General features: G+C 44.5%; 1 long non-coding RNA gene across 2 annotated transcripts; it reads right to left on the reverse strand.

The window, feature by feature from the left end:
* Positions 1–1,426: 1,426 nt before the first annotated feature.
* On the reverse strand, positions 1,427–27,782 carry LOC141947681 (uncharacterized). Of its 2 annotated transcripts, none has more exons than XR_012630227.1 (3): positions 27,726–27,782; positions 3,478–4,014; positions 1,427–2,053 (listed from the first exon to the last, which is right to left on the reverse strand). It is a non-coding gene; the product is annotated as an uncharacterized LOC141947681 (long non-coding RNA). The 2 variants fall into 2 exon arrangements; XR_012630228.1 differs by lacking the exon at positions 27,726–27,782 and adding an exon at positions 12,150–12,276.

The following is a 27,782-nucleotide window of genomic DNA, read 5'->3' on the forward strand; positions in this document are numbered from 1 at the left end:
GAGAAGCCACGAGCTACTGTAAAATGGTCACCAGCTGAGGCATAACACTAGTTTGAAAGCCACGAGGTGATACAAGGCCAGAGCTGAACGATGTCGGGACTCCAGTTCAGGTTCTTCAGGGGTAAAAGCCCTTTCTGAAGCCTGCACATGGTTAGTGCAAGTTTTATAGTGTCACTGCACATCCATGAGCCATTGGACATTTTTACATCCTGCAGGTGCCCTAGCCATGCTGGCAAACCATCCCTCTACCTCTCCCTTGTAGTCACATCCATCTTTTCTGTGAGTATGAAGACAAAAGAAACTTTTTTCAAAAAGGGCGGTTAACCTGCCTTCTCAAACAAACCAAAGAAAATGTGTGCTTAGAACTGTGAGTTTTCCTGATGCATCTGAACTGTCACCCAGTTTTATGGAAAGGACCACAGAGCTAACAGAAGATTTTGACCTACTTGATTTCCCAGAAACAAACCTTGGTGTTTATCTGAAGTAAAGTCTATCCTTCTCTGTCAAAAAAGTGAGCTATGAGACTAAGACTTAACTCATTCCTCTCACACATCACCCTTTTAAAGTACCAAACCACTGCCCTAGGTTGATACAGTTTATTCAATTTTCTTCACTGTTCCCAACCTGTCCTTAGAGCTGATGAAGTCACTTGTCCTGTAACTTGATAGTAAAATTCACCAATACAATGCACACACAAGCTTCCAACTGGCTGCCAGATGGCAAGAAAGCCATGTGATTTCTATTAACTTTATTGGATTTGAACCTGGGAGTTGAAGAGCCCCATATCTCACAGCCAGTCCTTGACTGAGTCCATTCCCTGCTGCTCTCCTTTCTTTGAAGATTCAGATTTCAGTCAGACAATGAGACACCTGTCTAGCCAAATACCACCTCCAGCCCCAGCTAAACTAAATCCAGCTATCCACATGAATGATGAGCACAAACTTAACTATGTGAATCTCTGAAATACAGCATCTGAGCAGACACTTGGAGGTGATCTCTCCTATGATAAGTATAGCCAAGCCACCTGCACTGCAATGATATTTATGCACCAGCACTATCTTCCAGAAAAAGCACTTTAAATATAGTAATGATTTGAGATTCACAGCTAAGTGTTATTGCTCACACCACTTTGCAGATTAAAAGCCTTGAGGCAAAGGTATGTTAAGCAATCCAGATCTATGGCAAAGCTTGGAACAAAACCCACTCTCTCTGGTTTATAGTGTTAAGCTGTAACTAGAAACACAGTCTTCCTTTATATTAACACCTCCTCTGCCCAGTGTCATTGAGAATAATGAGATAAAAATTGCAGCAACATAACTGGAATGGAAATTAGTTGGTAGTCCTTGATAAGACTGTCTTTATTGCAAGGTGATATTGCTTTGTTAGTTTCCAGCTGACACACACAGAACTGGCAATAGCCTCGTGGTCTTGCATAGGGCCTGAAATGGATGCATTCCCACTTTTTCAGTTGAACATTGATTGTCATGCATTGATTTTCTACTCGGCCCAGAGGTGTCCTTCGCGACCTGGGGCCTCAGGCAGTTGGTCTGAGAGCTCACCCTAGAACTGGAGATTTTGACAGGAAAGTTCTGTTAGATGTTACACCATAACTCTGTTTGAAGGGTGTGGAGGAAATGCTGTCCAACCTGTTAACTGAGTAAAAGGTCCTTTGAACTGTAGTTACCTGTAGGCACAGAGTTCAGTTAGGCAATCTTAATTGTTTGCATTTGATTATACATATAAAGAAAATGTGAAGCTGTGTCACTTTGAACTAAGATATTTTCAAAAAGACGTGGATCAACGGCTCAGGAACACACTGCAGGAACACTTAGAGGTCTCTGCCAGAGGAAAACAGATGAAAGAGACCTCAGGACAACCCTTCACATTCATTCATCTGGTTGTTCATCTATTCATACCGTCACCATCATCCTCTTCAGTGTCAGTGGTTTTTGATAGAGCACAAAGAAGGGAAGTCTTGAATGGACAGCACGCATAATCCGTATCCTCATATGGTGGCCAGTCCTCATATTTGGACGAGATTCTCCCACAGCATCTACATTTGGAAGAGTGTTGCACACAGACCCAATCTAGACCCACATGCAAAGAGTCACAGCAATGGGCAATTATCAAGGGGTTTTATGGGGCTGGTGGTAGCATAAAAACATACACAAGAGAACACAAAGTATTCTGATTACCCAATATACAGGCATGCCGCACTCCCTGTGGCCAGGCTCTCAAAGGGTATTTATTATGTGTTGTGGGGGTGTTCATAATGGAGAGACTAACAGAGATATGGAAAGGCAGCTAGCTTGGTTCACAGAGGAGGCACTGTGGCTGCATTGTAGAGGAAAAATATAATGATGACTAAGGGAGGGAAGACAGAAAAGGAAGAAGATATTTAATGTCAAAGGGCTCCAGTGCACATCCTGATTTTTAGCATCAGCCCTTTTGGGTCTACCCACATTTATATGGAACAATTCCTGGGTGGTGAGAGATACAATAAATGTAGTTCTGCAGGCTATATGCCAGAATATTCCTGAGAGCTGTAGATGATTTATAGCTTACCAAAGACACTGAGATCAGCGCTTGGACCCCACTGGCTATTTTTCTATGACAAGGCACAGGTCTATATAACGCAGAGGGATTAGGGCCTATCCATCCACCGGAGTCACTCATGGGACATCAAGTTTCTGATGCCAGGGGAAAAAAGCTCCCATTTGCTGCCTTCTGGCTCTGCCCCATGAGCTGCAGCATGTCATGTGCACCACTTCAGCCTCTTTGTTTGCTTACAAAGCAGATGTTTGACAGGCACAGAGATAATTCCTTCAAGATCTGTAACAGCTGTGGCCAGCATTCAGATAAGAGGCCCTATATTTCTACAGCCACCCAGCCAAGGCCTTATGCAACTTGGTTAAATTGCCCTTTGAGACGCTGCCTTGCCAGCTCGAGTAAGTGGCAGACACCTCTCTACGGCAGAAGAAAATCAGCCTTTTGTTAAACGTCAATTTGCTTTTCCTTTGGGCTCAAATTTTGAAACACTTTATTTTTCCCTCTGTATTGCTTTTGGGAGGTTTTCATAATGTGGAGTCTTCATGCATCCAAACATAAGCTGCTCCTGCCCCTGCCAGCCTTCAGTGCTTTGGTGTGGAGGCAGGTTATTTCTGTCTCTGCAGGAACACAGAGCTTTCTTGAGGTCCCTGGTGCTGACTGGCCATTTTCATAGCCCTAGACCTCCTCCTGTCTGCCTGACACTGTTTGCTCTGTGCAGGGCGCAGTCTACAGTTGGCGTGTGGAGTTTAAGGGATTCTCTTTCTGGAACTAAAATATTCTGTGACCATACATTAAGGAAGAGAGATGAGAAACTAAGCTGAACGGAGCAGAATCCCTTGGGTACCCCTCAACAAGCAGAAGAGAGTCCCAAAATATTTTTGCACACAAAATGGGAAATGTGGGAAGGTATAATACAGAGGTACTCACACTGTGTGGACACAAGCCATCTGCAGTAGCCTAACACCGACCTGGTATTGTACCCACTTAAAAAAGAAGACCCAGTATCAGGGATATGTGCCTTGGTCTCAACACCACCATGTGCTGCAGATTTGGCTCTTGCTGGCTTTAATACTTTCTTGCTATAGTCCATACTTACAGTGTCATCACAACCTCTTGGTTCACTGAAATCCAGGCTTGGTGCACCTGGGTCAGAATTAAACACAGGCCCTGTGTACCCTGTACACAAAAGGTCAGGCAACAGAAAATCTACCCGGCACATTTCACGTGTGGTTTTGGGATCCTAGAAGTAATAGAATATGTGCAGATGACGTGGAAGAGCTGACACAAAAGTAGCCTGAACTAATTCGCTGATCTTTAAATTAGGAAGGCTTTGGAAAAATTGGAGTTAGAAGAAAAACTTCCATATTCTCAGTGAGGAGCTGAGAATAAAACTGAGCTTCATCAGTCCAGACATGAATTTCCTCAGGGTTGATTACTCTGGGAGTGGCCATCACAAAGGCAGATCTAGGAAATAGAACAAACATGAGTGAAGTTCAAAACAACAGCACATGATCACCCTGCAAAACAGGAGTCATAAAAAGTCAAAGGAACTATTAACACTTCACCTTTCTATTGCACCTCCCTTTGGAGGACTTCAGCGTGCTTCACCAAAGACACGTGTCGGATTGTGATGTCTTTACTCATGCACCTTGCTATATACGTGACCTCATTTGATTTTATGGTTCAAAGCAGTATCTTAAGTACAAAGGGATCAGACTCTTGCCCTAGCCGATACGGTGTCAGTCATTTTAGGATTGTTTTTTATTGATGAAAATCTTGAGTCAGAAATTACTGCCACTTTCTCTTGTCATTAGTCTTTATATTCAAAGTCCAATGTAACATCAGTTGCAAATACAGAAGTCTGATGATCAAGATACTAGTCAAGGAAAAATGGAAAACTACCCGAGGTGTTAAGCACTGCTTTCAGTGGTTGCTACACTGCATATGCAACATTATTTACTGCATTAAAAGGTATGAAGGTCTTTGGCCTACTCTTACACTTTCATATTCAGATGGGGGATCATCTTAGCTCCTCCCTGCATTCATGTGAAAGGTCACTGAAGACAGGCCCACTGAGGTATGGGTAAGTTGAATCAGGAGCCTGTTCTGTGCTACATTTTGCCCTTGCTGAAAGAAAGGTCACCCACAAAGGCAGTGGGCAAAATTTAATGATCATCATAGCGTGGCACATTCCTATTGTTGTTATAGTGAGCCTAGTAAAAATATTCACAAGGCTTCTCCCAGCTGTAGCTGTCATTAACAAGGATTTCCTCTCGCAACATATTGCGGTTCAGTTAAATGATAATTCCACTAAAGAATAGTGTCCATATAACAATGGTATGCATGACATGATCCTGCAGCTGGTCAACATTTAAAAGAAGTAAAAATGTCTTAGATGTTTTATGGCCATTTCACAGTAGTGAGAAAATAAATTAGATTAAATGAGATTGGATTAGATTAGTTTATTTTTGTTCTGGACTATATTCTGGGGGATTTCTGGGAGCTTGTAATCACATTGTGAATCCATTCTTCCAAGGAAAGAGCTGGAGCAGAATTTCCTAGAGCTTTTCTGCTGTTTTCCTCAACTCCCGGGTGCAAGTTGTGTTGATTCTTCCCTTTTGGCCCCTTTCTCTGAATTTGCTTAAGGGAGCATTTTGCCAAAGTCCTGCTGAGCTCTGTCTGGGCTCATTGCGGTAGAGACTACTTGCGTGTCCCCTGTCTATACATCACGTTCACCGCCCAAGACTAGGGCTTCTCTGTTCTGCCATAATCCAACCAACATCACGGAATACTCACTAGACTCTTTCTCACTTTGTATCATGTTCAGGTGTTGAAGTGCCCACTAATACCAGAGATACTTCGGTAGGTTGCTGTGGGAATCAGATCCAGTTAAACACACTACCCTCATGTTTCAGCCAGTGGGCCATACTTTGAGTCAAAGAAAGCAGCTGAAATGCTGAGCAAGGGGCATTGGGTCCTCTCATTTATCTATGGCACAGAGCAGCTAAAACCATAGCTGCCCAAGGAGATGAGGAAGAACGCTTTGAAACACCAGTGCAGCCCTGGGAGCTGTTTCACAGCAAATATCTTCATTAAAGTGTTGCTCATTAATCAAATATTTCCATTTCTGGTGGTTCTTATTGCTTGGTTTTTAGCTTACAGATGTTCTTCAGAATGGTTAAGTTCTTCCCTTCCCCTGTACAATTGCTCAATGTAGTCACAATTTCAAGACAAACTGTGTTAGTCGAGGGTAGAACTTGGACTGCCATGCCAGAATTTTGCATTTGCAACTTTTCTGCAAGCAGATTTCTTTGGTTTAACCCTCAGGTCAGACATCTAGCTGATATATATATAGAAATTACTTTCCATGGTCCCAACTAAAACAAATCTGAATGTCCAGTGAGAGGATTATTGTTTGTGACTGATTGCACTCAGAGTTGCAACACAGGGGAGAGTGGTTTTTTGCTTTTTTCCCCCTTGTCGCCTTTGGAAATTTCACAACCTTCAGTTAGCCAGACTCTGAGTCTGAGCTGAGGATCTTGCAACACTGGTTTATCAATGCAACTGAAAAACAAATCTGTACAGTGTCATAACTTTCATTGATCCACCAGGTTGGATCCAAGCTGATAGCAGCACAGATGAGATCTCAGGAAAATAAAAGTCGGATTTGTTGAATCAAATCGACATGGAGTTGCAGCCTGGCAGCACATCAGCTTTCTGGTTAGCAAACAGACTGCATGGTCCAAGACTTCACTCACTACAAACTCTGACACAGTAGAGTAAGGCAGGCACTTTCTGGGGTAGGGCTTTTCTGGTCCAGGACTTTCTCTTCAAAGTCACACCTTTACCCAGAGTAACCAAGAGTCCAGTGGCCAGACTGGACACATGTTGACAGGAAGCAGAGCATACTTCTGCACTGCCTGATTGATACAGGGGACTTGGACCTGGGGAACAATTGCCTGATGTTGTCACAAGGTCAAGGGAGAACGTGCAGAAATGCTACATACTACAGTATATTAGTACATATATTTAAAACAAGCAAACAAATATATGTCACATTGAGCCTCACGGACCTATGAATCTTATTGCTGCAGAATGTTACAACTCCAAAGGCATAACTGTGTTCAGAGAATCACCCCATGGCTGATCTCTGGTATTCCCTGAAGATCCACAAGGAACTTCTGGCTTAGAAGATCCCCAAGTTGCTGCTGGCTGTAACTGGAAGGACAGACTAGCTATACCCATTGCTTTTTCTCTTTCTGCAAGTAACAACTGGCTACCGTGCAGGTTTTGGCTGGGGTAGAGTTAATTTTCTTCACAGTAGCTAGTATGGGGCTGCATTTTGGATTTGTGCTGGGAACAGTGTTGATAATACAGAGATGTTTTAGTTATTGCTGAGCAGTGTGTACACAGTCAAGGCCTTTTCTGCTCCTCACCCCACCCCACCAGCGAGGAGCCTGGGGGTGCACAAGAAATTGGGAGGGGACACAGCTGACCCCAACTGACCAAAGGGATATTCCAGACCATATGGCGCCATGCTCAGCTTATACAGCTGGGGGAAGAAGAAGGAAGATGGGGGACGTTCGGAGTGATGGTGTTTGTCTGCCCAAGTAACCAGTGTGTGTGATGGAGCCCGGCTGTCCTGGAGATGGCTGAGCACCTGCCTGCCCGTGGGGAATGAATTCCTTGTTTTGCTTTGCTTGCGTGCGTGGCTCTTGCTTTACCTATTAAACTGCCTTTATCTCAGCCCATGAGTTTTCTCACTTTTACTCTTCCGATTCTCTCCCCCGTCCCACCGGGCGGGGAGTGAACGAGCAGCTGCATGGGGCTTAGTTGCTGACTGGGATTAAACCACAACACCACTATCAGTGAGAGGAGCTAAGGCCCTGATTTCAGGCTGTATGGCTAATTTTAAGTTACAGTCTAGACTTTCGCCAGTGAATCAGAATTTCCTGAAATTATTGAGCTTCCACACCAAGTGCTGTGGGCATTTACCATGCTGCAGCCATGAGTTTTCTTTTCATGACATAGCAACGTGTGCCAGACTTTATAGGCACCTGTGTTTTATAGTCAGTGTGCCTCAGGAATGAAGACTGTGCAGACATTACTGATTTTCCTTATTACTTCTCCAAATTTTGGATTTGCTCCATAATCCCATGTTGATTTGCATTGGAATAGTTAATAGAGCCTAGAGTACCTACTGCTCTCACTTCACGGCAATAGAGCTGCAGTGTGATCGCTGCATATTAATATTTTCCCCCCCTGCAACTTCACCAATGACCCTTGCAATACTGACAGTGCAACAGGACTTTGTGGAGGCAGCCTGCATAGATGTGTGAGAGGTTTGCACGAGTGGAGGATGCCCGGGGAATGCTCAAAACCCTCAGCCTGCTGCAGGTCTCCAGACAAATATATTTTCCAGCAGACTTGTGCAGAAATAGAGAATCATTATACGCTTGGTCCTGCCTAGGGCTGAGAATTTGAGCCTGAAACTAACAAAGGGCTTAAGCATGTGAGTCTTTTTGCAGGATTCTTGCTAAAACTTAAGTATGCTTGTACATGCTCTTGTTGGAGCTAGACTAGAAAACTCGGCACCTCAAAGCACAAAGACACACAGCTGCAGGGCAAAAATCTAGACAATGGGAATTTTTGGTGTTGACCACGATGTTATCAGAACAAGATTCAATATCTATCATCACCTAAGGGTTCTCCTGCTGCTGCTACTAAGATCAGAGGGATGGAAGCAGTGGCTGCAGCCTTCTGGAGAGATTCAGCAGCAGCTCCCCAGGAGTAGCCAGTGTCCCTCACACCGTGTCCCTCCATCCTAGCAGCAATAGCCAACATGGCCTTGCAGGGCAGGGCAGCCATCAGACAGCCACTGTAGAAAACTGTCTGCCTTGCTCATACCAAAAGTCAGCCCTGTGAGCACTGTCTTCCAGTCTTCCACTGGATAGGTAATTAGGGATTTCCGTCACATTTTCCAGCACTTTGTTCCATCACACCCATTGTCGTCTTTGCTGAACATGTCAGCATCAGGTTTCAGCCTTGCCCATCCTTCATACTTCATCTCACTCACAACCAGGAACACCTTGAGAGTGCCAGGAACCATGACTGCAGCATCTAAAAAGGCAAAGTCCTTGAGGACTCCTCCTCTGTGGGGAGGCCAAAATGGCCCCATCACAGGGAGGGAGATGCTTAGCTCCTGGGATCTGTGGGGCACCGCCAGGACAGGCACTGCACACTTGCTATAGTGCAGGGTCTTTGAACGCTGTAGCACAGGGCCAGCGATCCAGATGCCACCCATCCAGACAACCCCATATAATCAAGGTTCACTAGTTCTGCTCTTGCCCAGTGAGAAGAGCTTTAGAAATGCTCTCATTGATGCTTTTGGCATAGGGGACCTAGGGGCTGTTGGTTTTGTTTGTGTTTTCCTCTTTGTTTTCTGCTGCTACATTAATGTAGTCCTCCCTGTGTGTACTATTGCCTGGATCTGTCCCATGGTCTTGTTAGTGATGTCACGGGCAGGGTTATGGCCACTTCTGACAGCACATGCAAAAATAACCCGTCAGAAGATAAGGAAGCCACTGGAAGGACTGACATACCAGGAGGCAGAAATCCTGCTTCTGTGTGAAATGTCCCGTGTCAATAAACCATAAAAGAGGGAGAAAACATGAGAAGTGTGAGGAACTCTGTGTCAAACATTAGATTTTCCTTTAGATCTCATCCCAGGCTCAACAGAGAGACAAAGGATCAGGGACTTCACATCGGCTTCATCTCCTTTATTCTGTATTCTGGACGGGAGCAAGTGAGAACTGACCTTTCTCAGAACTTCTTCCGCTTTTCCTAGAAATAAGTCTTCAGTCACATGATAATGTTTTGCTGCTCTTTAGGAATTCCAGATCCCAAATGAGGCAGACTGTAAACAAGGAAACCTGATACCTCAAGGACAGAAGGAGAGAGAGAACAAGATGTCCATAGACAGGCTGGAGTGTGTTCAAGCATTGCAATGTGTTCTGTGGTTTGTTTATAAATGTGCCTGTCTCTGGGTGCACACACACACATATATATACACTCCTACAGAGTACATAGTATCATTTTTTATCCCACATTACTAAAAGCAGCCCAGAGAGAGTCAGTCATAAACAAAGTGAGGTTCTCCAGGACAGGCACCGCTCTTTCAGCCCTGTCTTTGTGTCTGCAGCTCTGTGGTTTCAAACCCAGTTATTTTCTGGCAAAAGGCAGGGATTGCAGGGCCCTTGTTTGTGGGTGCAAGCAGGTACATGAGCACCCACAAGCTGCCACTCAATACCAGCCTCTCTTGGCTGGCTGGTTATTAAAACACTGTCTGGATTTTAAGGAACACAGCTGACTGGGGCTGCTGGGGATGAGACATGGGGTGGGTGCTGGAGAGCAAAGGGAGGATTTTTTTGAGCAGATAAGCAGCATGGTTCAAAAAGAGATAGGACAGATTCCTCAAAAGGCACAAGGAGAAAAAAGAAACTTGGAGAATCAGGGGTAGCAGATGGATTGGTACACCACACTGCTGAGACCCTTGCCCAAAGGGAAGAAGATAACCGCAGGAGAAGCCTGAAGCTTTACACTAGAGCATGCTCTTTCTCCTCTGACTCAGATGCAGTTTGCAGTCCTATGCCAAACACATTAATTCCAAAGAGCTCCTTAATCCTAAAACATTTTTAGTCTTAATGTTAAACATTTACCTCTCATCAGAAAATTAGCCTTAAACCTAATACTGCTGGAACTCAGCCACAAACGAGGTCAAAAATGGCTTTCTCTCCATTCCTTTATAATAGAAAACTTTTAGACAGTTGGAGACAAACCTTTGCTATCAAATCCTTCCCAAGTGAGTTAATCTGTTGCCATTTGCAAAATGATGATCACGGAGCCCTGTTTGCTTAATTCTTTTTTGGAGGCACAGCCCTGAGTGGTACTGTGAGAGGAACATACACAATCATAGCAACCAAGCCATTAATTAAAGCCTTATAAAACCCCAACTGAAGTTACTGGAAGGATTCCCATTGATCCATTAGATTTTGGATGAGACTTGAAATACAGCAATTGAACTGAAAAGTGCATAGAGACCTCTTCCCTCTCTTGCTGGATTTTTCCTGTTATTGGTATTTTCCTTTGTGTGTCCAATGCCATAGGGATCAATGATCAAAATCTCTGCCAGAAAGAAAAGGTGGTTTGTTTTGTGTGTGGTCCCTGCAGCACTGGTGCTAGGTCTTGGTTCGAGCTGCCGGGTGCTGTCTCCCTGTCTTCTTAGCGCTGTGGTATTTCCAAGTTCTTGCAATACCAACTCGGCTGTGACAAACAGTACTGCACAGTGACACGGGTGTAGCACAGAATAAGGAAGGACTCTTACTGCAAATTTTGCCATCTCCCACTGGAAAGGGCTGAGCTTTACTGGTCGACATGGACAGTGACCTCAGGGTATTTAGCTGAACAACTTCTCATAACAAAACTGTTTCTAATGCTGCATGTGGAGCCACTGTCCAGAGCCATTCACAGAATCTCTCCTCAGTTATCTCCATTGTTATACACTGATTTAGCCCAGAAAGCACCAAGACCAAAACAGTGGAGTGACACTGTCCTGGTTTCAGCTGGGATAGAGCTAATTGTGTTGGTTTTTTTTTTCCTTCCTTCTTACTAGCTAGAATCATGCTGTGTTTTGGATTCAGTATGGAATTTGATATGAGAAGAATGCTGATAATGCACTGATGGTTTTAGTTGTTGCTAAGAGATCAAGGACGTTTCAACTTCTCATGTCCTGCTAGTACACAGGTATACAAGAAGCTGGGGGGGGGGGGAGCAGAGCCAAAACAACGGAACCAAATTGGCCAGTGGAATATTCTGTATTATCTAACGTCACACTCAGTACATAGATAAGGGTTGATCAGAAAGCACCACTCAGGTTTTCGGGATGGTAGTTTCAGGATTCTCTCTTGTCTGGGATCACTAGCTGGGAACGGGCTGGGCATCAGTCAGCAGGCAGTCAACAATCACATTGTGAATTTGTATTTTCTATTATTACTATTATTATCATCATCATTATTTTACTTTAATTTTACTTCAATTATTAAATTGCTTAGTCTCCTTACTGTTACCCCTCCAACTGTCTCCCCCATTCCTTGAGGGTTGGGGAGGGTGCACAAGTGGCTGTGTGGTGTTTGGCTGCTGGCCGGGTTTAAACCACGACAGGCATAAATACTGAAACTATTGGAAAGAAAAAAATCCCACTCATCTCAAGGACTATGGCAGTATAGCTTCTTGGTTAGAGAGCTGCTGGGGACTCATTTTGTTCTAGCCCTGAGCTAAGCAACTGCCAGATCTTTTTTCTCCTTCAGTGCTACTTTCTGTAAAGTAGAACTAATCATTATTATATGTCACTAACACAACTTGTACCCAGCCTAAGAGGCCTAATAAATACTGGAAAATTAATGAGGAAATACACATAGAGTTGCAAAACAATGTTAGTCTTCATCATATAATTGAAAACTTCAGCTCCCCTGCCAAATCAATGGGGCAGTGACGTTCCTGCTGTTCCCTCGTGCCTGAGTACAGCTACGCAAGCAACTCACCACAACTTTGCCATCCTGCAAGGAGCTGGCTGTCTGCAGTTGGAGATGATACCCTTGGATAAAGGTCAGTGCGCTTCCTTGGCCATGAAAACACGGAAGGCTGCTTTCTACCCTCTGCAGTGTCACTGGGCAGCTGGGCTGTTCCTGGGGAGGAACAGACAAGCCAGAAATCAGCCCCAGTTTATCTCAGCTCAACTCATTCATGCAGCCATAGCCTAGAGTTGCTGCAAGACACTTCTGGGCCCAGGTTTTCATCTCTGGATCCTCTGGAGATAGTTCTAATGGGCTGAAACATCTCAGAGGAAGATTTAAAAAAGACAGACAACAGTGATGTCTTTTGCCAGTCAGCAAATTTTTTTCCTGACAATCCACCAGTGTGTGAATGCCTGATGGTTTATATCCCTTCTGATATTTCCTCTCCTATCTCTTATAACTGTGAATTCTCTCGTTAGTCATACTGCACCACTTCCAGCACATCATTTAATCTTTCTTCATCAGAACACCATTTAAACAAGGATTAACCTTTTGAAATGCGGCTGCTGTCGTCACTTCCCTCTGTGCTGTATTTTTTTGCTGCTCTATTCTTTTTTGAGGTAGTCGTGCCAGGTAGCTTTTGATGAGTAACATATTGTTCACATGTTGCTGTCATGTAGCCAACAAAGCCCCAAAGACACCATCAGAAGTAAAAATAAAGCCCCTTGCATGATAGTGAAATAAGCTTCTCTGCATGAGAGTATGTGCCCTACCCCGTCAGACTGCTCTTTTCCATACCATTCTCTCAATCCCCCTTTGGAAAACATCCTGCTCGCTTGCACAAAAAGAAAGCATGAATCCCCTAGATTTCATTTGAAGGAAGCATAATGTCTCACCTGGAGTCACTTTATGAATTATTAAAAACCTATTTGCAGATTAAAGTTATTAGGGAGGGCGCAGAATATTCCTGTTACAGCTACAGCCACTGTAGAGAGGCAAATTGTCCCTATTTAGGTTAGTGTGAGTGCATGCCCATTTCTTGGCTAAATAGTCATGCATGCACGGTGGATGTTTGCAGGCATAAACTAACTTATGCTAATGTTGCAAATGTGTTTGGAAGTACAAGTACTCAGCTTCAGAAATCTGTTCTGATGTCTTGCTATGTAGAAGTGGCCAGCAGAATGCACTGTACGTGCAGCACAGATATCATTTGGATCATTGCTCAATGCCCACAGGGCCAGGGTTAATAAAGCAAAAGGGAACAGAGCACCAAAGCACTGTTGATAACTATGTGCACCAGAGATCATTTTATTGGCTTTGTGGAGAAGCTTTCTATCATCTAATTGCTCAATATTCAAAGCAATACTTGATACTGCTTATGCAGAGATCTATGGTTCCAACCAGAAAAGTATATAGACTGACAAAAAGGGCAGTGTTGGGAAAGTCACAGCAGGAGTTGCAATGAAACAGCATCTAGCCAAAGAAAAATTTCAGTGATCAAATACTATGAGATAAAGGTTGGTCTAGGATCTGTAATAAAACTTTGCACAGCAAAGGTGTGATTCTGGAAGGAATTAAGGGGTCCCCACTCTGATTTGAAGTTGACTGCTTATTATTCCCATGACAAAAGTAGGAATGAAGGTTAAGAGTCTGCCCAATGCTGTATGGCAGACGACTAAGCAAATGTGGTGCCTAGTCATTCTTCCATATGAGACCAATCCCTACTAGATCTAATCCTACACAGTGTTCAGCACCTCCAGTTTATACACTTCTGAGCATTCTCAAGTTCTTTGAGAAAGTTCCTGGAGCTGGTCTGGGATGGCCAGAAGTTATTACCAAACAGGTAAGGACACTTTCTCCTTGCTTAGAACAGTAGGTCAAACATAATTTGTGAGGACACCAGCAGGGGAGGAACTCGTGATAAGGGGAAGATTTTAAACAGGAATATAAGAAGGAAAAGGAGCCTGAATACCTGCTGTGTTTTGCTCACAGGAGAAGTAAGAGGGAGCAGCCTAAGAGAAGCGTGGAGCTGGGGGTGCAGAATGAGACAAGACTAGAATGAGCAGGGCTCTCTAAACAATATCAACCATCTCTGAAGGGGACACCTGGGAGATCCCCACATCCCTTTTTTTTACCACACAGGGAGGGATTTGGCGATCTGAACTAGAGGGGACAGGGGAAGAAGGAGGAAAGAGAGACATTTGCAAGGCAGATGCAGGCAGCGTGTCCCCCAGAGTCAGGTCCAGCTGGGGGAAGAAGGGAACCCGGCCAACCTGGGACCCAGCTGTAATGTTAACAACCAGATGGTGCAGGCTTGATGCCCAGCCTGAGGGCAGGAGCCTGTATGTTTTCCTCCAACAGCTAGGTCACCTTTTTGTTTGTCACCCTGCACCAACAAGCTCCACACTTCAGCACGATTTGCTGTCACGGAGGCATAGAGAGACCAAGGCAGACACTGCCAGGTCAGAGAGCTTTGGGATGGCTGCACCTCACGCTCACATTGATGGGGGAGCACTTTGGGTGAGTCTTTTACAAAGCGGCCTTAAAAGCCACAGGACAGTGGCTGCTTTCTGAAGTCTCCCGCTTGTGCTTCTCTCTAGTAAAGGCTGACAGAGGATCTCAGCTGGCCATCCTGGCTGGGCAGACTTCCCTGAGGGAGGGAGGGGGCAGGACCTGACATGGTTTGTTTTGCACATGTTTTAATCAGCAGAGCAATGCTTCATGAGTACTCTTGTACATGCCAGAAACAATCCTCCTACACAGAGTTGTCAGTGATATTAAACAGAGTGAGAAGGCAAGAAGGCCCAATCCCATATGGGTCAGAGCTGCTATTTGCAGGGTCAGATTGAGAGCCTGAGGACTGGACTCCGACTTAGGATAAGACTTTCCTCTCAGTTCAGCTGGACACAGTGAACAGGCTCTGCCCTGGGGCAGAGGAGGTGAGGGGGGGGACAGGAACCCCCTGCAGAAGCCATGGCTTTTTATGACAAGCAGTTCAAGGCTGGGGTTTTGCACAGTTCCTTGAATGCATAAATGCATGTCTTTCCTCTGGTGAGTTTGTATTTGTCCTTCTCAGCAGTGCTAGATTGTTGTTCCACTGCAGCCCTATGACAATAAGATAATGCTGAGTTGGACAGCTGGAAGCTTATAATTACTTCTTTTTAAAGTCTGTACAGTATATATATGTGTGTATATACATGCAGATAAGTAAGTATATATATATGCGGATGAAACTGTGGCTCACCTGTTGATACCATGTACATCCTCTTTAACAAACAGGGAAAGGAAAATAATACTTAAAGACACCGACCGAATAAAGAGACATAGATTGTAGGGGCTTAACCCTACTCATGTTGCCACCAACAGCCAAAGTCCTGTTGCCTTCAGTGGGGTGGTAAGCCTGGTCATCCTTTGGTACTGTGGTGGTCTGTGCATAAAACAGCCACAGATCGATAGATCCATATCCAAGTTTGGATTTTAAACTCTTTTGGGCAAGAAACTCTCTTTTCAGTGTGTCTGTAGTAATATGAAACCCCTTTTGAGCATTATAATAAATCTATTACACTGATAGCAATTACTGTAATGATCAGTAGCAAACTCCTCTGGCAACACACAAGAAATAGCTGCACTCTCCCCCCAAATGGTGGCAGGAAAATACATAATCGTATTTTCCTGTCGTTTGCCCCATTGGAAGCAGGAAGAAATGCCAAGAAAGCCAATGAACCACAGCTGAGATGGTCGGTCCCCAAGACATGTACTCACCACCAAATCAGACTGAGGTGTGCTGGTGCACAAACGGAGCCTGCAATGGGAAAAAGTCTTACTCCCAGCAGCTTCCTAGGAGTGCTGTGGTGAGTGCAAGATTTCACATCTGCAGGTCTGATCCTGCCCAAAACAAGCAGTTTAAGCACAGACTGGTAAAGATCCCCTCGCCTTGCATGGGCTCATGACCAAGTTGTAATTGCTCAGCTATTGCATCTGTTTGCATAATTAAAACCAGCTGTCTCTGTGCTAGCTTCCATCCAAGAAATAGCTGCGCAAATACATTTTTTACTGTTAATGTAAAGAACAATTTTGTGGCCTCTGCACTAACTGGGCCTTCAAAAGTAGCATTGCTGTTTTAATTCCTTCCAAGTTCACACAAAAATGTAACCTCCCCAAACAGTCGGTTCCTGTCCTTTCCTATTATCCAGCACAAGACCCGAGACATTTCCCACTTGTATGGATTTATTGCCTAGTAATTATAGATCATGAAATCCATTCACAGTAAAGTGTGTCCTGGATACTCCAACTCTTTCTGGCAAACCAAATGTTTAACATCATGAGGGGTATAAAAATATAAGCAATTGTGTTTGAGTCACTTTTCGTACAACAGATTAGTTTGCGGGGTCTGGCAGTGTTTATAGCATAAATCACCCTTTAGAGATGGGAAAATACTCCTAGATTATCTAGTTCAACTGTTTTTTGCAAGTATGTATTCTCTGCTGCCTTCATCCAAACCTAATTTGAGAAATATCTCTGTGTATGAGATTTCCACCACTTCCCTTTGGGATTATCCAACAGCTTGACAGAAATTACTGTTAGGAAATATAACCTGACGTTTAAATCTACAGTTTCCATTGCTCAGTTTAAGCTTTTAACACCTAATGCTCAAACTTGAGTTAGCATCCCATTCCCTTCCCTTCCTTCCTTCAGTGTTCACAGTGGGTTCAAACGTCCAGTTGTTGTTCACCATTTCTCCCAGCTAACCCACGTACTGGTATGCACAAGGACGCTTCTCCAGCTCTGCTTCCTTCCAGGTCAGGAGTCACCCTAGAGCTCTTGAACATGGTTTTACCAGCAGCAGAGAAGAGAAAGGATTGCTAAGGACAGGTCAGCTGCCAAGGCAAACGGTTGCTCTCACACAAGGGAGCCATTTCCAGTATTTTGAATTATTTCACTTTTAATAGGGGTTTTTCCCCCTCTGGTAATGGTTCAGTCACCTTTCCCTTTACTGAACCCCTCCTCCAACAAGAAAACAGGAGCAACCAACCGAGACATGTTTGGAACTACAGGTTGCTGCCATTTACTTGCGTATTTTGCTTTCTCACAAAAGTGCTTGGCACGTTGTGGCCTTGACGCCGAGTAAGGAGAGACTGTATATGGGGCACTTAAAGTACATATTCCCCTCCTTGGCAGAAGCCTTTTGGCAGCAATGGCTTAATGCACAGTTCAGTGCCCTGACTTCCTCGTCCCGACCCCCCTGCTTTATTTTGCACTTGACACACACGAGTGCTCTTCCCTCCACTCGCTCAGTGCCCTTGTGGGGACACGAGAGGTGGAGCGCTGGCCCTGGCTGAAGTCAGTTCAAAATCTCACCGACTCCTCCAAGGCCAGGATTTCACTTTAAATGACCGTTCTTCAGAAGCAGTGAAGGATTAAAACTGTGCCACATGAGTGCACTGGTTAAAATGGAAGACTTGCTAAGCAGTTACAGGGTCCAAAAAGAGTTACAGAGGGTCAAGTTTCCAGTTCAGTGAACCCTGTCGGCTGTCCCAGGGCACTGCTTCGCTCAGGAGAATGGACTTGCCATCCACACACACCAACGAGAATTAAAGGCTGAGATTTCCAAAGCTCGGGGCCTTGGAGGGCACAAAATCTGTTTGCTTTTATGCTGATTGGGAATCCAGTTCCTACCAGACCTCAGCCTAGGAGGGCATGCACACTCTAAGTTCAGAGGAGCAAGGTTATCTGGATTAGACAGTGTCTGTCATTGCCATGACACCCGCAGCAAATCTACTCGACACCACAGCCCACGTGGCTCCTGGAAGACGTGCAAGGTCTGCTGAGAGCCATCCGCCACCCCCAGCAGAGAGCCACACTGGCAGGTGCAGTCACTGCTTTGGTGGCCCATTTCTGTGCAGGGGGATCAGGCTCTGGTGTGACACCAGGCTGCAGCGCTCCATCTGCGTCACTGCTTTTTGGCACAGAGGAAGCTGGCAGCAAGGACGTCACGGAGGGACTGAGATTATTGGAAAGGGAAGCGATGAAGGAAAGAATCCAAGGCAAAGAGAAAATCTTTCCTCTCCTTTTCAGTCTCTCTGACCTTTCCCAAGTTGGGTACCTACATGCTCATACCACCTGGATATAAAACAGGCAACTTAGAGTGCACTTCAGGCAGTTACTCGTGTTGCTTTACATATGCACAGATATCTTGCAGCAAGCACTGAACTGTTTCCTTGCCAACAATTTAGCCATATTTTAAATTAATACAGAACAGAGTACCTCTTTAAAAATGTTTGAAACAAGCATGTGGGCCAAACTAGATAACCCCCTTCCCTCTTTCACTCTTATTGAGGGCAAAGCTCCTGCATGATCATCTTCCAACACGCTGTAACTTGCAGCTGAGAGGAGAACAAACCCCTTGCCCTAGAGATGAAGTGTTTATAAAACAGTGACCTGCAGCATTGGTAAAACCAATACAACAGAAAATATCAGGTTCAGCTATTTCTGTGCCTACTTTCCCTGTGTGGAAATGTCACCAACTGGACAAGGTTGGAGCATAGCCAGAGAAGCATCTCAGCCCTTCTTACAAACCCCTGTTCCTGAGGCAGTTCCCTCCTTAGTCCCCAAGACATGTATCTCCAAGGAAGCGAAATGCTGCTTTCCCGACCTTAGCGCCTACAACAGGGCCCAGGTGAAGCAGGGTGTAAGAAGTAGTACAATCACAGAATGCCACAGAATCAACGTTCTGTTGAGCTCCTGCCTACACCTCTCCTGCTGACAGCCTGCTGCAGAGCTGGTCCTGCCACTGCAACACCAGCACGGGCATGTGCCAACACCCCCATTTTGAACAAAGGAGACCTGGCCATACAAAGCTCTATGGGGGCAAGAGGTCTTCCATGGTGCCAGCAAGCCAAATGCCCTCACATTACCTCCACTTCTAATGTACACTTGTCGCACTGATCATTACTCTGAGCATATACCACAAAATGCCTCTGCAGTAGTGGGATCCCAAATTTATAGGATGGAAAGGTCTTAAGATAAAAAAATTCTAAGGCTTGAATGAACAACCATTCTGGATGCAAACCTGAATTCAGTGCAAGGTCAGAGGAGTTTTTCTTCTTCAAAATATCAGATCATGACATAGTTTGTAGCATGAATATGTTGGTCAAAAAGTCTGAAGCATTCTGACAGACCCTGGCCCATTGCAACGTGCAGCTCTCTCCTGTGAGGGTGCAGTGTGAAGCTCTACACTGTGTCCTGTCATCTCTGCAAAGTATTTCATCAGTCACCAGGCTGTTCTGCAACGTGCTTAACAGCAAAATTGTGTAAGCTCAGAGAAAGTGAAGGCAAAGAGCAACTTTGGCAATCCCTGCCCAGGACAGTGGAGGTGAGGAAGGCTGAGAATGGTCCTATCATTCAGTCACATTTCAGGTGGTGATTAGATATTTGCAGAAGGTTTTGCAGGTGTTTGCAATCCTGAAACAAGGAAGCAGAGGCTCTGAAAGGAGATATATGTGAGCTCTTTTATTGCATCAAGCTGGTTGACCAAATGCAGCAAACAGTATAAAGTTTCACGTTTGTGGTTTCTCCCTTTGCTGGAGCTGATACCACAATATAAAATTGTGGTTTATAATACCTTTATCAAAAAAATGGTAATCAGCACTAATCGTAATCAATGCTCCTTTGCAAAACAACAGCCCAGGAAGGGAACTGAGCCTGAGGGAATGGATTTAATCAACTTCATTGACATTTGGCCTGATTACTATAACTGGAACTGGTGTTCTATCTTGTTTAACACAAGAAAGTCTTGCCAACTCATCACCAGTAAACCCCAGACTGATCATGAGAACTAGTCTTCACATTAGATCCACACCACACCATCAAACCACATTTGTCTTGCACTTCCACAAAGCTTTCTCCTGTTCCGAATGACACTGCAAGAGCTGACAGTGGCTTCCTCCTGTCCACAGTACTTCAGTTAAAAAATGCCTTGTGCTTCTCACTGAGCACTCTGGAAACTGATACATTACATTAGTTCACACTGGAATGTGAGATGGGGCCTTCGCATCCTTGAGCTTCCTTTCATTCCACCACACATGGGTTTTTTTTTGTGCTGCTCTTCTAGTTTGAGGGCTATCCACTAAAAGCCACAGTTTCCAGGAGCAGAGGCAATGCATCCAGACAGGAATCACTATGTGCAGGCAACCTGGGCAAAACATACATGTCACCCTGAACAGGAACTTGGGATGCGCCTGGATATTTTTTTTTTTTTTCCACATGTTAAATGCATGTGAGGATTGTTCCAATGAAAGGTGCTGAAGTGGCGGAGACTGAAGTCCTGTATTGATCTCCCCAACAGGCAACAGCAACGCAATGTGCCCTGGCCATGACCCGCATGACCAGTGCAGGGGTAGCCACTCTCGTTTGAGCACTGGGCCTCCCCATTGAGAAAGCCAGCCCAGAGGGCAGGTAATGTCACTGCTCTGATGACCAGGCAGAGGACGTTTGTCTACTGGGTATGTGCACTTATTCCCAGCAGGAGATGGTCCTGTTTAACACAGCTAAACATCCCTGAAGTATTTTTTTTATGGCTCATAACCCAGCTTTACAACCTACAGAGGAAATCTGCAGGGTGGTTGCTTTTTACAGAAGGGTGGTATTAGGGCCTGCCTCTGGCAATTCATGCAGCAGCATCTTGCCTGCTCCAGGGATGCTGGAGAGAGCAACACTAGTTTTCTGATCACAGACAATGACACAACTAGCCCACAGAAAACCCTACCTCAGTAAAGGTTAAAGCAATTAAAAGCTGACTCAAAGGTTTTGTGATGAGATACAAAGTCTTTCTGCCTCTAGATAACTGATTCTAATTATATAGATTTTATTTTATGATGACATTGCAAAGTCATGATAGCTCAGGTATTTCCCAGGTGAAATGAGCCCAGTTCTCTTCAGACAGAGCTTCAGGTAATGAAAGCCCAAAAGCAGTTGCCTTCAGCCAGGCCTCCGGCTTGTGATCTCAGCTTCAGGGCCAAGGCTTGGCAATCCCAGGACAAAGACTCGCTTTCAAAGATGGCTCTTCCCTTTTGAGAATCAAACCATGTTTCTGCTGTCCTCCCAACAGCACAGTGGTAAAAGGTGTTTTCTAGGCAGTCTTGGAGACAAGATCCCCGTGATGAGGGCTTGCAGTCAAAATAAAAAGCCAGAGAAATAAGAGAACTCAAGAGGAGAAAAAGGGGGAAAAAAAAAAAAAATAAAGCAACTGAAGCATGCTGATTGGGGTCCTCTGGGATATTCTGCTGGAGTTGTCCTGGGGACTGACAGATAATCCCAGGGCTTTGACTCTGAAAACTTATGCCAGCAGCATCCTTTGGTCCTAGTAATGTAATAATCAAATACCTCAGAAGGGGCTGCCGGAGACATTTGGATTCCCTTGTGGCTAATTGTAGATTTTAAAGCTGTGGTGGGAGCGGGTGTTTCCCCCATTAAAAAAAAAAAGTATAATTGTATAACTCCACACCCCCTTGCTTTCTAACGTGACACACATAGGGAATCTCGTACATCAACTACAAAGTGCGTATTGTTCTATGTCAGCAGATAAATTATTCACCATCTGAAGACTTGGAAGCTTTTCTCTTAGTTCAGGATTATTGTTCCACTTGATGTATAAAGTTGGCAGCTTTACTTTCTTCTTCTTCCCGAGAGAACTGGATCACTCTAAGACTTGAGTAACTTCCAGGCTAATAGCTCACCAAGATATTTGTGTGTGTGTGTGTGCGCGCACACGCGTGCATTCCTATGGAAGGCGTTAGGTGGAGAGGCAATTTCATTTGTCTTTTTTTGTCATTCATTCTTAACTACAAATTCCAGCCATCTTTAAAATCTATGATGTTCTATCAGCCAAAAGTTTCAAGGGAGGAGGAAAGGCCTGCGTTGCTGGTTGAGGGTTTGTTGGTTTGCTTTTTTTAAAAGAAGTATTAGAGTGAATCTGTATTAGCACACATCTGACCAGGCTATTGCTATGCGGCATGGCTGTCCCTTATGGCAGCCTACCCCTTGCTAGGCTATCCCAGCAATCAAAGAAACACCTGTATTCTGGCAGGCATGAATTAGTCTCATACCCCTTTTTTCAAACCAAGAGGAAGTCCAGATCTTTATCCAATATCCCCATTCCTATTTTTCATTAGTGCAGGAAAAGAAAGATCAATACAGATGTCCATCAAGAAAGCAAATTCCTAACGTGATTATCTTTTTTTTCTGGTATTCTTAATAGTTATTAAAATTCTCTTGAAGAGGACTGTTTTTCATTGACTTCAGCAGGCTTTGGATGAGAAACAGTCTGGAGGTTTTTGACAAAATGTTATTTTGACAGAAAATGCAGACTCACTGAAATTGAAAGAGTTCCTGGGAACAGCTTTCACGGTGACAGCTCAGGAAAAACGTTCTTATCTCAGATCCACTATGTACATTCTAGAACCAGAGCAGAAAGAGAAAACATGAAGTAGCAAAGTACTGTTGGCCAGGCCATGCATCCTGATACTGGAGACTCAGAGTCAGGCTCAGACTGTGGATTTAAACATGTTTCAGCTTCTCCAAGAGAATCCAAATTACTGGGACTTTAACTAGTTTCAATGGGCTGCTTCTGCTCTCCAGTTTGGGAGCTGTCAGTCCATCTCAGCATGGAGCAGGACTATTTTTGAAGGTTTCAAGTGTTCTTCAGGATGGCAAAAAACGTTTCCTGCCAGCTGTACTTTAAATCGGGCCATAAAGCTTTATGTTTAAAAACAATTGTGAAACATGACTCAAACAAGAAGCCCTCAGGGTTGCACACTAAAGACAACAGCAGCTTTGCCAGCAGCTTTGATGAGCACTCAGCTATACATCTGTAGCCCTACATTTCATTAAAATATTTATACCTCTATAAGAGAGAGACAGAGCATTCTACCTAGAAAGAAAAATGCATGTAGTGTTCACACACTCATTCTGGACCTCTGCTCGTATCAGAGGTGGAGATGCAATTGCCCAGACATAGAAAGAATTCTTGTCCTTGAAAACTAGAGAGAGAGAACTCAAACAGTATTAAGATTAAAATTCAGAGAAGTAAACAGAACTGAAGAGGCTTCTACTGCTGCAAAAGCATCTGGCCTCATTTGACAGTAAGTGGCATACCTGCAGCGAATTCAACAAGGTGATACTGATTTATGCCAGCTAAAAAGTCATCCCAGAAAGAGTTTGTAAAATAGGACCAGCATTCAGGGGAAATTTTGAATGCTTTAAGTCTGGGAGAGGTCCAAGAAGAAAGGACGTTCCAGCCAGAAGTTGTATTTGAAAGGGACAGAAAAGAAGCAGCTGAGATCTGGCACAGTGCTGTGTACAAGCACATGCTGGAAGGGGGGCACAAATGAACACTGTCCTTCCAAAAATCAGCTTATATCACACCTCAGATGCTCCTCTAGTACACAGCACATTGAGGGGACACATGTTCATGGGCCAGAATTACATCCTGTACAACAGTAACTCAGCAAGAAGAAAAAACGAGTCTGTTTGCTTTCTTAAAACAACATCACTGAATGGCTTAGTGCATGTCAGAGGAGGGCACAAAATTTAAGGTTTGTTGGGGTTTTTTTATTTTTTTAACAGCGAGCAAGTGCCGAAGGATTGGGATGGGGTTGCGCAAGGATTGCATTAAACCCTGTGGTACATTTCCAAGCCTTGTTTGTCTGAACAATTGACTCTGAGCACAGACACTTATCAATAGAAGCCTAAGCAAATTTCAGGACAAGCTTTATTTTTTTTTTTTTTTTTTGCTGACTTGAACATCAAGGTCTTCCAGGGCTGCAGTTGCTGTAGCAACAGGAAGGAGCTCATTAAATGATCAACCTGAAGGCCAAAGCTATCAGAGTTGAAATGATCAAAAGTTAATATTTAACCTAAATCCTCTTATTTGTTTAAAAACATGCAGCTCACTTTGTATTAGCAGCTGCCTCATGGACCTACTTCAGAAATAGCTGTAGAACCATGAGACCACTGAAATTTCATACGTCTCCCAAATAATAATCAGTGGGGCAGGCTCTGACAGCTGCCTCCTACCAGAAATCATGCAACAACATACTCAGGTAGAGAACTCTTTCCTCTGATCTTTAGTCTCTGACAATCACTTAATATGCATGTGTCTAAGCATGTCATTTTTGATGATTTCCAAAATCAAACGGCATTATACATTATTTTGTTTTAAGAGCTAAGGAGAACAAGCGTGATCCATTTTTAGCTTCATTAGATTCTGTCCTTTGGACAACTGTTCCAGGGGCAAGTGATGCCTTGGGCCCAGCAGGCAAAACCAAATGGAAACAGATTGCTGCAGCAAAATTGAATGACCCATACCCTACTATTGCTTAAACTTGTCTAGCCTCCCTCACTGCTGTTTCAAGTGTCTGGCAGGCCACTCTTTCCACGGTTTTCAATATTAACTGCTGTTTTTCATCAATGAAGCAGCATCGGTGAACAGCCAGGAGGGACCTGTTAACTGGGGCTACTTTATGCTTGTCCACCAGTAGAACAAGGACACGCTAAGGAAGGACGTCACTTGGTCGGCTTCTGCTTTAATAACACAAAGTAATGCATCTTCTTCAGTACACGGGTGCCAAAGGTCCAAGGCAGACCATTGCTTTCAGTAATTTCCTGCGGTTACAATATGGCCAGACTAGGTCCCACGTGTCTCTGACAACACCCATCCCAATTGAACACAGCTTTTAATGAAAATAGTAGGAGGAAAAATGCCTCTCTACTTCCTATTACCAATCCTGGTGCAAAGAAGGGTTCTGTCTGCCCTGGAAATATTCCTCTGCCTACAGTTTCTTTTGGGGATGTCATTGCAGGTAGTAGCTGCTGACACAAAAATTTGGATACAGACAGAAACTACTAGGATAGTAATATGCAAAGTCTGTCTAACACAAAGACAGAGTTTCTCTAGGAGGGATAGGAGATGGCAAATCTATTTCACAGGATTTCTCCAGGCTACTCAAGGCTTTTAATACACAGAAGAAATGACAGTTCACTGCCATTACTAAACATAATTTTATGATTCAGATTAAACAACAGCAGATCGCAGGCAGAAAATGCAGGTTATGCAGCCAAACGCAGTGACACACACATCACTGAATCATAGCACTTTCTAATATTTCTGACCCTCCTTCCCCTAGATATCAAAGCCAGACTTAAGACCACACCAGTAGTTCAAACATTCAGGTTTTGCATATTAATAGACAGCAAAATCACCATGTAAAATAAAGTTGTGAAGCATGATTATGTTATCCAACAGCTTCATAAAAACAATCTTTATTGCCACTGCTGGTGGGGTGGGGGGACCCAAAGCTTTATACATATGTTAGAGGAGCCAGGCTTAGGTGCGACTGCCTGTCATGGGCCCAGATCATTTTTAGTGCGAACCTGACATCTCCTTTGTGCCACTACTGCTGGAGGCAGTTAGATGGGAGGCTTTGTCTTAATCCAGTGCAAGACTACTTGTTTAATTACAAAGAAATATTGTCCTTAATTGAACTGTTGGGTCTCTTGCAGAACTAGAAAACAGTGTAGGAAGACCTGAGACACCCACCTACACAGCCTCAGATTTGGCCACACATCTTAACATGCCCCAGTTAGACAGTACCTTGCTTGGGGGTTTTTTGTTATCCTTCTGCTTTTTGTTCAGCATGTTTCAGCTGACCCTGTGAGGAAGCAGAAATAGCAGCGTGGCTGGGAGAACCGTACACCAGAGCTTGCAGACAGGAATGAGAAGGCAAGAAAAGGAGCCATCACAATGGATGCATCCACCTGGAGGGGTTTTAGCTACCCTTACCTCACAGCACACGAATGATGCTTGTCATCGGGACACCCTGATCTTCCCTTCCCAGAGACCCTATGCCAGGTCCTGGCATGCCCTGGGCACACTCTTCCCCCCAGCTTCCTCCTTCATCCTTTACCCCCGTAGTACAGCTCTGCCAGTAAATGACCATGAATCCAACCAGGAAAGGTTTGCCTTGAATCACGTCTACAGTGATGATGTGAAGGGACTGCTCTGCTGGTCAGCAGAGATATTTCTGCAAGGGCAAGGATTAGAGCGTGCACTGAGCCATCCTGAGGAACAACCCTAGAAAAAAAGAAAAAAAACCCCACACACCAAAGCTCAGCTTTGCTGTTGCGCTATCTCCTGGCTGCTTTCTGAACCCTCCTCCAAGGAGGAAGTGCACTTGGACTTCACATGAACACAGTCAACATGGAGAGAGTCTGGGAAGGATGCCTGCATGTCCCTTTTCTCAAATACTCCCCCCCTATGATCCAACTGTGATCTGCAGCTGTCAGAGTCGTCTCTCTCTGTGCTTGGTAATCTGAGGCTCTGCAAGCGAGCAACTCTCCTCGCCTGCCTTCCTAAGGCAACACTTGCTCAGCAAACACAAATATGTTTACTGTGGAAACTTTGTACTTGCCTTACTGCCCTCGCTCTTTGCCAGGTGTTTTTCTTTTTATACCCACAGGAGACGCAGAGCCATGTTCTAATATAGAAATATAGGTTCATGTGCATGTGTTTATTAATAAACAGGTCGGCAAATCTATTTGCTTACTGCCTCATTTGAGTTATTTATTTAGTTATTTTTAGACCTGTTAGACATACGGACTCAAAGCAGCAACATCAGGGACTGGCTATTGTAATATAATGAAGCTACATTCACAGACTGATTTTTCCAGTGAGAAAAAAGAGGATACGTAGCTATAAGAGCACCCAGCACCAATCAGCCCTTTTTTCCCCCTCACCAGTGTTAAGCTGGTGTCATTATTGTCTTCCTTGATGTTGCCCTGGAGGTAAGTCAGCAAGAAATTCAGTGTCCAGGTAGACCGGGACCCCCTCTAAGGGCTGCAGTACAGAATCATGCCTAAGCATCCCAACTGCATTGCTTAGAGTAGCATAGTTTTGTACTATCTATGGGAATGCACATGCGCACACATGTGTAAGAAATCATGTTTTTATCTTCTGATCTTAAAAAAAGGAGCTTGAGATACTGCTTTCATAGCCCCAGCTTCATGGGAGATCAGAAACAGAGGGGCATAGCCCCATAAGCAAGGCACAAAATGCAGAAGGGAATGAGAAGCTGGTGCCAATGTCAGACAAGGGGCTACAGGCCCCGGTATCTCCCCTTCTTCCCCCACCAGAAACCTGAGAAGTGCTGGGCACTCAGCCCAAACCAGCCCTGATCCCAGGGAGATCAGGCTGCTTAGGGATTCTCCCAGCCAAAAAAAAAAAAAATTACCTTAAAAAAACACTAATATCATTCACAAGTGAAAGAAGATAAAATGCAAAACCTCCTTTCCTCAGGGGGCTGCTTTCACTTCCTGAAGACACAGTCCTACCCAGATCCACGAGGACATTCCCCAAGGAGGGGATCTAACGCAGCACAGCCAGGCAAGAGGTAGCTCACAAGATGGGCCAAAAGCAAGAGCTCCTAAACAGTTATGGGTCAGTCAGGGTCCCCCAAAGGTTTTGCTCCAACAAGACTGTTCTTGCTGGTTCCTGGATACCTCTGAAAATTGCACAGGGCCTCCCCAAGGTGGCTGCTAGGGGTTTCATACCTCTCTCAAGATGCAGACACAGCTGAACAGGCACTTCCACTGTCCCTAGCATCCTCC

This window comes from Strix uralensis, chromosome 10, assembly GCF_047716275.1.
Source record: "Strix uralensis isolate ZFMK-TIS-50842 chromosome 10, bStrUra1, whole genome shotgun sequence".
NCBI classification, from domain to species: Eukaryota; Metazoa; Chordata; class Aves; order Strigiformes; family Strigidae; genus Strix; species Strix uralensis.